Source organism: Danio aesculapii, chromosome 2 (genome assembly GCF_903798145.1).
Source record: "Danio aesculapii chromosome 2, fDanAes4.1, whole genome shotgun sequence".
Classification (NCBI taxonomy): Eukaryota; Metazoa; Chordata; class Actinopteri; order Cypriniformes; family Danionidae; genus Danio; species Danio aesculapii.
Genome location: NC_079436.1, coordinates 12174861 through 12187352, shown reverse-complemented (window position 1 = coordinate 12187352; position 12492 = coordinate 12174861). Strand labels below are relative to the sequence as shown.

Sequence of the window (12492 nt, the reverse complement as noted above, 5' to 3'; positions counted from 1 at the left end):
TTTAAAATAAGTATAATTTGCTTACCCCACTGGCAGATAATTCAGCTTATTTTAAGGCACTTATTAAAGTTTGAAAAAAGTTAACTAAGGCAGCAATTATTTGGGCAAAATATATATAAAAGGTCTTAAAATATTATTTTAATATCAAGTAATTTTTTTATGTTTAAAATTTGATTTATTCTTATCTTTAAAGCTTTTGTCATTACGCTACTTCAGTGTCTCAGAGTCATTCAGAAATTATTAAATGCTGGATTAATGCACAAGAAAGTTTTAATTACAACAGTTTTGCAAACACATTTTATGCCATTTCAAATATATATTTTTTGTCCATGCTGTATAAGTGCACATACAGTGCTCAGCATAATTGAGTACACCTCAGTTTGAAAATGAATATTTTTATCCATTTCTCAGTGAATGTAGGCAATGTATTTTGAGGCATTTAAACAAAACAGATTTATTTAACAGATATATTTATTAAAATAATATTTTACTCATCAAACATTTAGAAATTGAAAGATAATACAATTAAACTTTAGCAAAATATTGCCAAAAAATTACAACTTACAAAATTTCTAATAAATTTTAAAATATTTTTTTGCTTCTCCTAATTTTTCCTTTTTTTTTTTTAAATTTATATTTAATATTTTTCTATAACATATAAATTTAGGTGTACTCGTTTTTGGACCGTTATGGTAAGTTATATTGTTAGATAAGCTCTAGATTCGGCTTCAGTACTGACTAATCTCATGTATATGCATAAATATAATATTGTATGCACAAATATAATATTGTATATAATATTGTCTTCCTATTAAAAATATGACTTTAAAAGATAGATTTATGAGGGGTGATCTTGTATATGCTGCACTGTATATTGTTTACTAAGTGTTTACATGCAAGTAATACAACAAACATTTAGTTTGGGATAGCTTTTGCAGCTGGAAATTGCTTTACTATGCCCTTGATGGGTGAGTGGAAGAGCGTCTTTTGTCTCTCAAGGTGTGAATTATTTATGACTGTTGTCATTCACGCATAGAGCTGAAATGACCCAAAACAAACTTAACAAATTCTTTTCCATTGCAATGTTTTCTTTGTATGAGAGAACAAAATAATTTGTACATAATTGTGAAGTAAATATTCTAGCCTACAAGACTGGTTACTCAAAAGTCTTGTTCAGGCACATTCAGTGTGTTTTTTGGACTTTATTTCAGCTCATTTTTTTTCTTCAAAACCTACTAACAACGCATAATATTGTTTTTCTAAAAAAACGCAAGCACGTACATCAATATTTCTCACATATTATTGTAGCGCAGTTTGTGCTGAATTAAAAAAAGACATGTTGGCCAGTACTATGTAATAAGTAGCTGAAATAAGCACAAATGTCGGTGCATGTCAAAACATCTTGGGGGCCCCAAAATCACCATTTTCTACACAATGCTTGTTGATTTAATAACTTTTTATTGGACTAGAAACAAGAAACACTAAGTAAGAAAAGCATTGCTTGCCTTGTAGTGGGTCATGTAAATAAGGGGTTCTTAAAATTTTCAGCCCGCGACCCCCAAAATAACAAAGCCAGTGACTCACGACCCCCACATTTCTTGGGGGTAATTATAAATATACAAACGTTGCGCACATAACAATAGGCCAATATAAACAAGAGCATATTGACAACACAAAAAAAGTGCAACAGTCAAACAATCATTTCATTTTTAGAGTCATTTATTAATTCGTTTAATGTAATATTAACCTTAACCAAAGAGACTGGTGGACAATGTTTTCTATTTTTGGTTCAATTTTGGAGACTGCTACTTAGGGATCAATCTCAATATTCAGTTGTGGCCTGTATATATTTCTTATGTTTTTGATTGTCATAAAGGTGTCAGAAAAATTAACCTCGTGCTATAAAATCAATCTGCTGCAGCTGACGCTATTGCTGTGTGGTTAATCTAACATAAACACACTTATCCTATGAATAAAATTATTGAAAAGCTGATGGCTTTTCATTTGCATGTTGTTGTTTTTTAAGTAACCATTACCTACTATTTTTATCATCTGTGGATTATGAATAAAATATGGTAATTTTAACAGTTTAGTCAAATTTATTTGACTTTTGGAAATCACCAAGGGACCCACTGTTATTGTCCTGACACCCCCCAGGGGGTCCCGAACCCCACTTTGGGAACCATTGATGTAAATTACCATAGCAAAACCATGTAATAAGATTGTTTCTTACACAATTTATTGTTTTGTACTACTTAATGGTCAAAATAGAGATTAAAGTGCCATAAAGCATCCAAAATGTAAATAATTAGAAAACCACATGAATCAAAGCTATGGGCAACTGATAATTAACAGATTTTTTTACATTGTACAAAAGGAAACTATTTTAATTTCATTACTCAGACTGGAGTAATGACGCTGAAATATTTCAGCTTTGCCAACAAACTTTGGAAAACACGATATTTCTAAATGTAGTAAATACCTAGAAGATCTTGCCAATTCCTAACCTAAAACATTTTTTTTATTAACATGCAAATGATTAACATGCAAATCAATAATACAGCAACCCAAATAAACAATATTAACACAATTTTATCTTAAAGGTTTGCTTAATTTCAATCAAAATCTACTTTATGTATGTATCCAAGGGCATTAAAAACACTAAGAGTTTCTCTAAGTGTCAGTGGGAAAGTTTTTAAAGGGATAGTTCACACAAAAATTGACAGCTACTCACTATATATGAGATGTCATGTGATCAATTTGTTTGTTTACACCAGAAGTTACACAGCTTCGAGAAGTTATAAAACTAATCACAGCCAATCAGAAGAGTGTGTGTGCAGGCTCTATCAACAGAACAGCACTCTCTCTGATGAAATTCAGGAACAAATTCATGAATATTAAAGAGATAGATAATCATTTTCTTTCTTCTGTTGAACACAAAGAAAGATATAATGACGAATGTTGGGAAAAAAAAACAGCAATTGTCCAGACTATTTTTTGTTCCTAAAATGGAAGTCAATGGCTGCTTTTTTCAACAATCTTTTCTAATACCGTTCTTTTGTGTTCAACAGAAGAAAAGAAATCATTACATTTTAGAACCACTTGAGAGTGAATATATTTTTTATTCACATTATTGTATTTGTTTATTTGGCAGGGACAGTGTACATTATTTAGCATTGCTGCAAATGCACCAGAATTACCCACATGGCTATTTTTGCTAATGATGTTAAAATTGTCACCCTAAAAAACAATAGAAAAATTATATAATCAATCTAACATAGCTAAGATGCACTAAAATAGACATAGCTTAGTAGATCTTAATAAATAAATTGTATATGAACAAAATAAACTACAAACACCAACATAAAGTAATGGAGATGAGAGTAGTTAAAACATCTTTAACATATATGGTGAGGAAAACGTCATTTTTTTGGTGAACTATCCTTTTAAATGCTTTTAACAATATTTCAACTTCCATTCACACCTTAGACACTTTTAACATCAAATAAAGCATACAATTAGCACTAAAGATTATCACTGTCATAGTGCAGTCATTCCTGATGTGACACTAAAAATGTGTTTAAACATTCACACATTGTCATCTTGCATATTATTGTGTATAATTCAATTTTCAGTACCTTTGGCATATACATTTTTAAAAATCTGAGATACAGATATGCTTATTCCACAGTTCAAATGAGAGGTTAAGGCTTGTTTTTCGATATCTTTACTTACAGTTATAGATTATATCTAGGGCCAGACAGAATCTGCGGTCATTTTTGCTATTTCTGTGGAGAATTTTGTAAAAAATCTGCGGATTTATGTGATTTTAGGAGTATCATAAATAAAAACTTTTCAATTCAATTCATGTTTATTTTTATAGCGCTTTTACAATGTAAATTGTGCCAAAGCAGCTTAACATATAGATTATATTAAATTGAAACGGTGTCAGTCCAGTTTTCAGAGTGGAAGTTCAGTTCAGTTTTTTTTATTTCAGTTCAGTGTGGTTTAATTTTCACTGCTGAAAGTCCAAACACTGAAGAGCAAATCATCGATGTGCAGCTCCACATGTCCCAAACCAAGCAAGCCAGTGGCAACAGAAAAAACCTTGAGAGAAACCAGTATTATTTAATATATGAAATAAAAACGAATACATTTTTATTTAATGTTTACAATGCAAATCCAAGTAGATCCACTTACTTGGTAAACAAAGCAAGTCTCTCATATGATATATAAACATTTTAATATTACTATTATTACATCACAACAATATTAGTGAAATTCATTTAAAAACTGAATAAAAATAAATGTACACACATTTACATAAGTGAAGCAGATTCCGTGTGGGCCTAGTTATATCACAGGTCTAATTCAAATGTATAACTACGTCGATATCACCTCAGAATTCCCCTATAATCAGATTACAGTACAAAAAAAGTGAAATACATATATAATTCACTACACTGTAAAACCAAACAGTCAACTTTATCAAATGAAATGAGTGTAGTTAACTCAAAATTGACTGAAAGTGAGTTCTACTCATTTAAAAAGAGTGTTGAAGGTAATGAGTTAATTAAATATTTCATTACTTCAACTTTAATGGAGTAAGTTCACAGTACTTATGTTTTTGAACTTAAATGGTTTTAGTTTCTTCAAATGGTTTGAGTTACCTTAACTTTGAGTTTCACAGTGTATGTATATTTACTTTTTTTAACACTGCAGTTTGGCTTCAGATTATTAAAAAAAACTAATGATTTTGTTCAGCAAAATTGATTTAACTGACTGTTACTGTCCATGTTTGTTGTGGTTCTTTTTTGTGATTTGCAGAGCCTGCATGATTGCTGATTTGTGGGTGGGTCATCTCACCTGAGTCCCATTATGTGGTGCCTATAAAGAGTCCAATATTTGACATAAGAAGAGAGCTCAGTTAGCCAGACCTAGTTATATCCCTGGCATTTTGATTATTTTATTTTGTTTTGGATCATGAGCTCAGTTCACTACCATCCACACGCTTTTCACTACTGACTGCCACTTATACTGGCTTTGCTTTAAGTACTTTTGTTACTTATGCCGTTTTGTCAATAAATCATTCCTCTTTTCAATTTACCTGGTCCGCATTGTCTCTATTATGTTACAATTTTGAGCCGGTTGTAACACTGACCAATAAAGCCATTTACAATGTTGCAAAAGGTGTCTTTTTCAAATAATCACTGCTCATCTTATTATATACAGTGCTCAGCATATATAAGTACACCCCCCACAAATCTCTCATTTAAATGAATATTTTCTATAGGATTCTTTACAATATTATATTTGTGCATTTACATTAGATTAGTCTGAAGCCAAATATGGAGCTAATCTAACAAAATTACTAAAAAAATAAAAATATATACAAGTGTTAAAATTTTGTAGTTTGTAATTTTTTTTAATGAATTCAATTCTGTGAGTTCTGTGAATAAAACATTATTTTAATAAATATATCTGTGCATCTATATATTACCTATATTCACTGAGAAATGGATATAAATATTTTATTTTCAAGTACTCATTTATGCTGAGCATTGTATATCAAAGAATTCTGAGGAAAATACATATGATTTCCACAATAATTGTAAAAGCACTTGTTTTCAATTGATTATAGTAATGACTGCTTTTGTGAGCACCAATTCACCATATTATATAGACTTCTGAGAATCTTTGCTATTCAATATCTGAATGTGCAACCACTTCTTTAATTATGTTCTTCTAAATCTAAAGTTCACAATCTAAAGTCAATTCTAAATGTCACATAAACATAAAATAAAACTGAATTTGGTCACTTGAGTGAATCAGAAAACTGGGCTTTAGGTCAATAGTCAAAAGTCCAGTTGCGTGAGACTCCAGCGGCATCTATCAAACAGATCTGCATTAATACGGCATTAACATCAGTCTCTCGCTGAGGGAACTGGAGGAACAGCTGGTCAAGTTCAATCTCCTGTGCTTTTGCTATAGCGGCTCGGGGTCGGCGGGGTGAAAGCTGATTACAACAAGGTCAGGACTTAAGAGACTTAAGACAGGTGAGGCGACATCTTACAGAGAAATCCCTCTAAGCAGATCATCTTGATACTGCAGCTCCGATTGGACAGGGGAGATAATGCTGAAACCCTTCACAACAACAAACTCACATCGAATTATCCATGGCGGACAGATGCTGAGCTTTAGAACACACTGCTGCATCAAGCCTTACAACGATACAATAGTTGGGTTTCTGAATAGGGTCCACAAAGGCAAATTTTTAGACTTTAAAATACTTTTTGAGAGCATTATGAAATTAAATTTAAAATCTATATCACAGTTTGAACCTAATTTGTCATTTGTATTGATAATAGGGCAAAAATCTTATGTGAATTAGCAAAGGTTGTGTCTGCGCCAATAGAGTGGGGGAACTATGACGTCACCTTGTAGGCGAATCGGCTGCTGGCATAAAACTGGTTCCCTCAATAAAATGCCCATAGGATTTTCCCATAGGCTTTTCGAAGATTGCAAATAATAAGCTCTGTGTTTAAACACTGTTCATTACACTTACACGTTTTGTCCAGCCAGATAATCCTCACACGAAAATACAACTTTTAGCACTTTTGGATCTTAAATGCAAACGCAAGAACTGAAAAGCTAACATTAGGCTATAAACAGACTACAGTTCTTCCGGGCGCTCGCCTGTGACGTCAGCACCACCCTGCTATGGACAACTTTTCTATCTTATTTATTTAGAAATAATGTCCATGACAGAGTTAATCTCTCTGTTTATTATATTATAATCCACGCTATATATTATAAACAAATAAATACGCAAATACACATAGACCTACGTGCCTTTTGGATCGTTTATTTGTGGGAAATACATCTGTTTTGCTTTACGGTTGTTGTAAACATTTTAAAACTGTATGTATAAATGTGCCTACATAGTTTTATCATAAGACACATTTAAATAAGTGTATCGCTCGCGTGCACACAGCCCGCTTACCTTAACAGACGACAGAAATGAGGCGTGAGGAGCAAGTCTATCAAATGCCTGCAAGTTCCATCATGGACACAGAACAACATTCAATATTTTTTTATGTCATGAAGTACAGCGAAAAGCAGCCCATACAGTCACATCTGCTATACATTTTAAAGAGTGTGAATACTGCAGTTATGACAGAGTTAAATGTGTCCAGATGAAGAAAAAAAAAGACGAAAAATCACTTAATCAGGTTAAAATGACAGTTAATATGTATGTATTATTGACACGTTTGCATTACTGAGAGCAGGAAAGAGACAGGTTGCACTGGTAAGCTGTATCCCCATATCTTTAATTAAAATAAATGATCAACAAATTAAACTGTCTTTACAAGTGAAGGCATTATCTACACACAATGTGAATTCCCAATTAGAAAAATACTACAACTATAATATACTATTTATGAAATACTTAAATAACAGAGAAATCCAAATGCCCGAAACACAAGCGAGCTGCGCTCCAGATGAGTTCGTTCGATGATGCCTATGTCTTCGACACCGCCTGTAGTCCCATTTAGCAACTTGATAGCAACAGTCTTTTTGAAGAAGCGTAACCGATTTAAAAACTCAAGAGTGTGATGTAACTGATGTGTTTTTTGTCGTAGAATAAAACGTGAAAATATATTGAAGTTGTGTTTGCCACGAACCTTATTTAAGCGATTTAACTGAAATCCCATTGAAAAAACCCATTGACTTTGGGACGAGGGAACCGGAACTGCTAAAATGCTAACTCGCTTCCGGGGTTTTTGCATACAAATTGACGTCATAATTCCTCCACTCTATAGCCACATGACACAGAGATGATCACGGTGACCTGAGTTCGATTCCCGGCTCGAGGTCCTTTGCCAACCCTTCCCCTATCTCTGCTCCCCATATATTCCTGTCTCTAAATCTCCACTGTCCTATCACAATAAAGGTAAAAAGCCCTAAAAATAATTATATAAAAAAAAAGAATTAGCAAAAGTTAGAACTGTAACACTACAGAATTAATAACAACACAAATCTGTCAAATTTACAGTAAAAAACGGCAGCTGTGATTGCAAGAATTTAACTGTTAAAAATACAGTAGGAACATAAAAGACCTTTCTAAATTTTGCCGTAAATGACCGCAGTTTGTAATCATACGCGTCATACATTTTTAGTCATATGTGAATGTTTTGAAATACTAACATTAGGCCAGTCACAATATCTATTTTTTGTTGTACGATATATTGCACCAAAAACCTTTTGTGATAAACGATATTATTGTCATTTAAGACCATTTTATGCCAGAATGACAATACAATATCATCACAATGCAAGTAAACTTCTTCAAAGAACACATAATATTTTATTTATAAGAACATTTAATTTAATTGTAGTCATTTTAACAATCTAATAATTAGGCATTGGAATCAGAATGTGAAATGCATATCTTGGGCTAAAATGTTGCTAGAATTGGTTTTTATGCATGGGCGATATATATTGCATCACCAAAAATGATTGAGGTCATGACCATGTATTGTGCGGTAAGTGGATATATCGATTATTGTGACAGGCCTAACTAACATCTACACAAATTAACTTTGTTACACAGATAAAAACACAAACTATAAGCAGGTGTGGATGAGAAAGTCACATGCTTAACCAAAGATTACAACAAACAAATTATTCCCACAAGCAGAGAAGATGCACACTAATGTCATACAACTACTAAACACCACCAACATGAAGTATTGCAATAAACATCATTTATCAACATTAGATGCAACAAAAGTATGCAAAACTCAACAAAAACAAACTAAAAAGTATACCATAGTAAACCATAGTAAAGCTAGAAGTATTATGGGATATGCATAATTGTACACAAATTAAATACACAACTTTGGAAGGAAACATAACAAATGACCGCTAACAAATTAACAATGTTTATCTGTCAATATTTTTTGAGTATTTTACATTTTTTTAAAAGTTGGATATTCTGCATTATTACTCTAACTTTCATCACCTCGGAGAGCATAGAAGAGTTCAAAAAGAGTTCAAATCATTACTCTTTTCAAAACTAGTCCATAAGTGTACATTACAATAATTTTCAGTTTCAGCCTTTTTTTCTGTGGTCCCTCTTATGAAGATCCTCAGAGAGTCTAAAGAACAGGCAGACTGTGGATCAACAGCTATCTTACTAGATTCTCACTGGGACTCTCTAAACACTTACGTTTTGCTCGAGCATCAGTTTATCAACACTTCACAATCCTCCCAGACCCCTGAATTAGGCCAGAGGGACATAATTTAGGGCATTTCCTCCTAGCCGTCCAAACTAATCTCCTTTGTGAACGCTGTTGTTCTCTCCATGGCCAAATACCGCAAACAGAGATTAACAGATTAACAAACTCCAGAAGTGTGGAGACATAAAAAGGCATCGGTTTGTACAAGTGCTGGATCTGTTGATCAATAACCAAATCCAACAGGGACGAACACGAGACAGAGCGTCTGATGCAGGGGAGCACATTTATTCCTTAAAGACTGAAAATTCAATATTTAACCACATCAAGTGACTAAAAGAAAGCAGGAGAGAGAGAGAGAGAGAGAGAGAGAGAGAGAGAGAGAGAGAAAGAACTGTCTACAGATTTATTGAGATTAATATTTTATATCTTTACTACTACTATAAAATCTGATCCACTTTAGCTGGGTTTCCATCATAATGTGAAGTGAATCTTTTCAAGGTTTGCAGAAAAAGAAATAACCCCAAATGTTTATAAGGTGCATTTCCATCAAGTTAGATTAGCTGAATGTAGTATTGGTAACCTAGTAACCAACATTAAACAAGGCAAGCAAATGAAGACAGCTGATTGGTCACTTGTGTGTAATGTTTGCTACGTCAGAGTATTCAACAGATGGATTTCTATCTAGGGCTGGGCAATAAAAATGTTATCGGTATTTATTGACCATACACCATTGTCAATAATGATAAAAAAATAAGTTTGGTATAAAGTTTTGTTATGAAACACTATAGTTTAATTAAAATTTGGATGCTGAGCGCATGCCTTGGAAAAAATTCTAATTAGCTTGGGTGTAAGTTTTTCATTTCCAATGGAGACGCGTGACTCGTGGTGCAAATAGGGAGTGACACGCACATGGTGTGCAATCGATGCACAAGTCACGCGGTGCGCATTTTCCAATCACACTCAGTTAAAAACATCTGAAATTTAGAAGTAGAAATAACCAATCTGCTTCACACTTTCTATGGAATATACACTTTTCAGTAATAAAGGCAGATTAATTACCTCAGAAAAACACACACACCCAAACACTGCAGTGCTTTTTACTTTTCTCCATAAACCTGTATCAGAGCTGAAGCAATGCTTTGTTAGTTTGTCATACTTTGAGAAAACGATTGATGGTCGCCTAGCTACAGAAAGACGGCAGGGGAGCACGAGCACAGAGCGCAAAACCTGTTGAAAATGGTGAAGGAAACCACGAGCTCGCACTTTTAACGTGCAAGTTTTGGGTTGCGTCATCACCGCCTCAAGTCAGAAGAATGATATGGCAAAAACGAGTGCCGTGTGGCAGCAGTGAGAAGATTGTAAATAAAATTGGATGCAAGGATGTCGCCAGAGTGGCTTTTGGTTTCTTTTCTAGTGCATCCCAGCCACTAACACTCCATCTGAAAGAGTTTTTAACATTGAGGGTAATATAGTCATTCAACTTTACAATTTGTAACGTTGCAATATGTATGAGTAACGATGGTTAGTTCCTTTACTTGAAAGCTCATATTTGATTATCATAATACAGTAAGTGTTGTTTACAGAGTTTGAGTCACCTTAAAGTCTGCTTTGATTATTCAGCATTTACACTTTACCATTGCACACACTTTGTAACATTTAATTTATCAAGTTTAAGAGTCTTTTTAACACTTATGTTAATTTCATTAAAAAGAGATGAGATATTTTTGTTTTAATATTTTTGTTTTTGACTATTCTTGGTAAATTAAAATAAAGTAATTAAATAAAAAATAAAAAAATAAATCACAATATTCCTAAATGTATAATTTTTCAATAATTATCAATACCAAATGATATGAAACGTGATTTTTTTTTTTACATTTTTTAACCGCCCGGCCCTATTTCTATCTCACATTATTCACCTTTACCCTTTTTCACTCAAGTCCAGAACCACTTCAATCAAGCATATAAATTTCATTTGCAAATTTTAAACATTTCATCACACACTGCGAAACAAAGATTGAACTCTGTTTGGGGAAAACCAGGCACTAGTCATCACATTGCCAACTCCATCCCTATGGTAAGAATAGTAGTAGCAGCAACAACAGGAAATGACCCTAAACATATAGCCAAGAAAACAATGTCTAAGGGACAACTCTTTGAATGTCATTGAGTGGCTCAGCCAGAGCCCAAACATGAACCCACTTGAACATCTCTTGAGAAATCTGAAAATGTACTAACGTTCTCCATCCAACCTGATGAACATCCAACTTTGTGTGCCAAGCTTGTAGTATCGTCCTCAAAAAGACTTAAGACTGTGATTGGTGCCAAAGATGGCTCAACATAGGATGTGAATACTTATGTACCTATAATTGTTTTCTCATTTAATTTGTAACAAATCAGCAAAAATTTCAAACAAACTTTTCCCATATTCATTATGGGGTACTGTTTGTGGAATTTTGAGGGAAAAAAAATAGTAATTTTATCCTTTTGTGTTAAAGCTGTCAGCCTGTCATAACAAGATGTGTCAAATTAAAGAGCTACTATTAATTTCCGGTTGCACTGTAAAAGGATTCATATAATGCAAGTCAAAGCTGTGTTGTTACATGTCATGAATGCACTTCAGACCATTTGCCAAGGGTGTGGATTAAAGGTAATAATGCTGTACATAAAGTTCAGTTTCTTGCCCATTTTAATTGTTTCATTTCAGACAACCACAATGAATCGTCTTGTTATTAATTCTGCATATATAATGCCTTTTAACTCTTAAAACGCCAGTAGCTGTTGACTTGAATTCATGAATCACTTAAAAAAACAAATTTACTGCTTAAACTATTCTTTAATATACTTATTATTATTATAACTTATTATTAGTAGCATTATTTCTTAAATGCTTTAAACATAATACTTAAATAAAACATCAAAAATCTAGCTTAATTTATTAAAACCAAGTGATTGATTTTCTTATTTAACTGTTCATTTCCCTTCCATGAAAGTCATCTTCTCAGCTGATTGAAAGGAGTCAGTGAATACACTGAATGCTGGAAACTGTAGCAGTAAATCAGACCAGAACAGCCAATTTCAGTCATCAGTTTCCAATTCATGTGTCCAGATGGTCAGCAATGTGTCAGCAAAACATTTGCACGTCATCAAGATCCTGAGACTGAACAGAATCAAACGTTTCCCTCATGACAAAGCTGTATCTCTGATGTTGACAGGTCCATTTAAAGGAACAGCTGCCCCACACCACCGG

The 12492-nt window shown here is 33.2% G+C and overlaps 1 protein-coding gene across 4 annotated transcripts in view; it reads right to left on the bottom strand.

Annotated features, from left to right (window-relative positions):
* ssbp3a (single stranded DNA binding protein 3a) overlaps positions 1 to 12492 on the bottom strand; it is an 89329-nt gene that overhangs the window by 24224 nt on the left and 52613 nt on the right. The window lies entirely within an intron of this gene.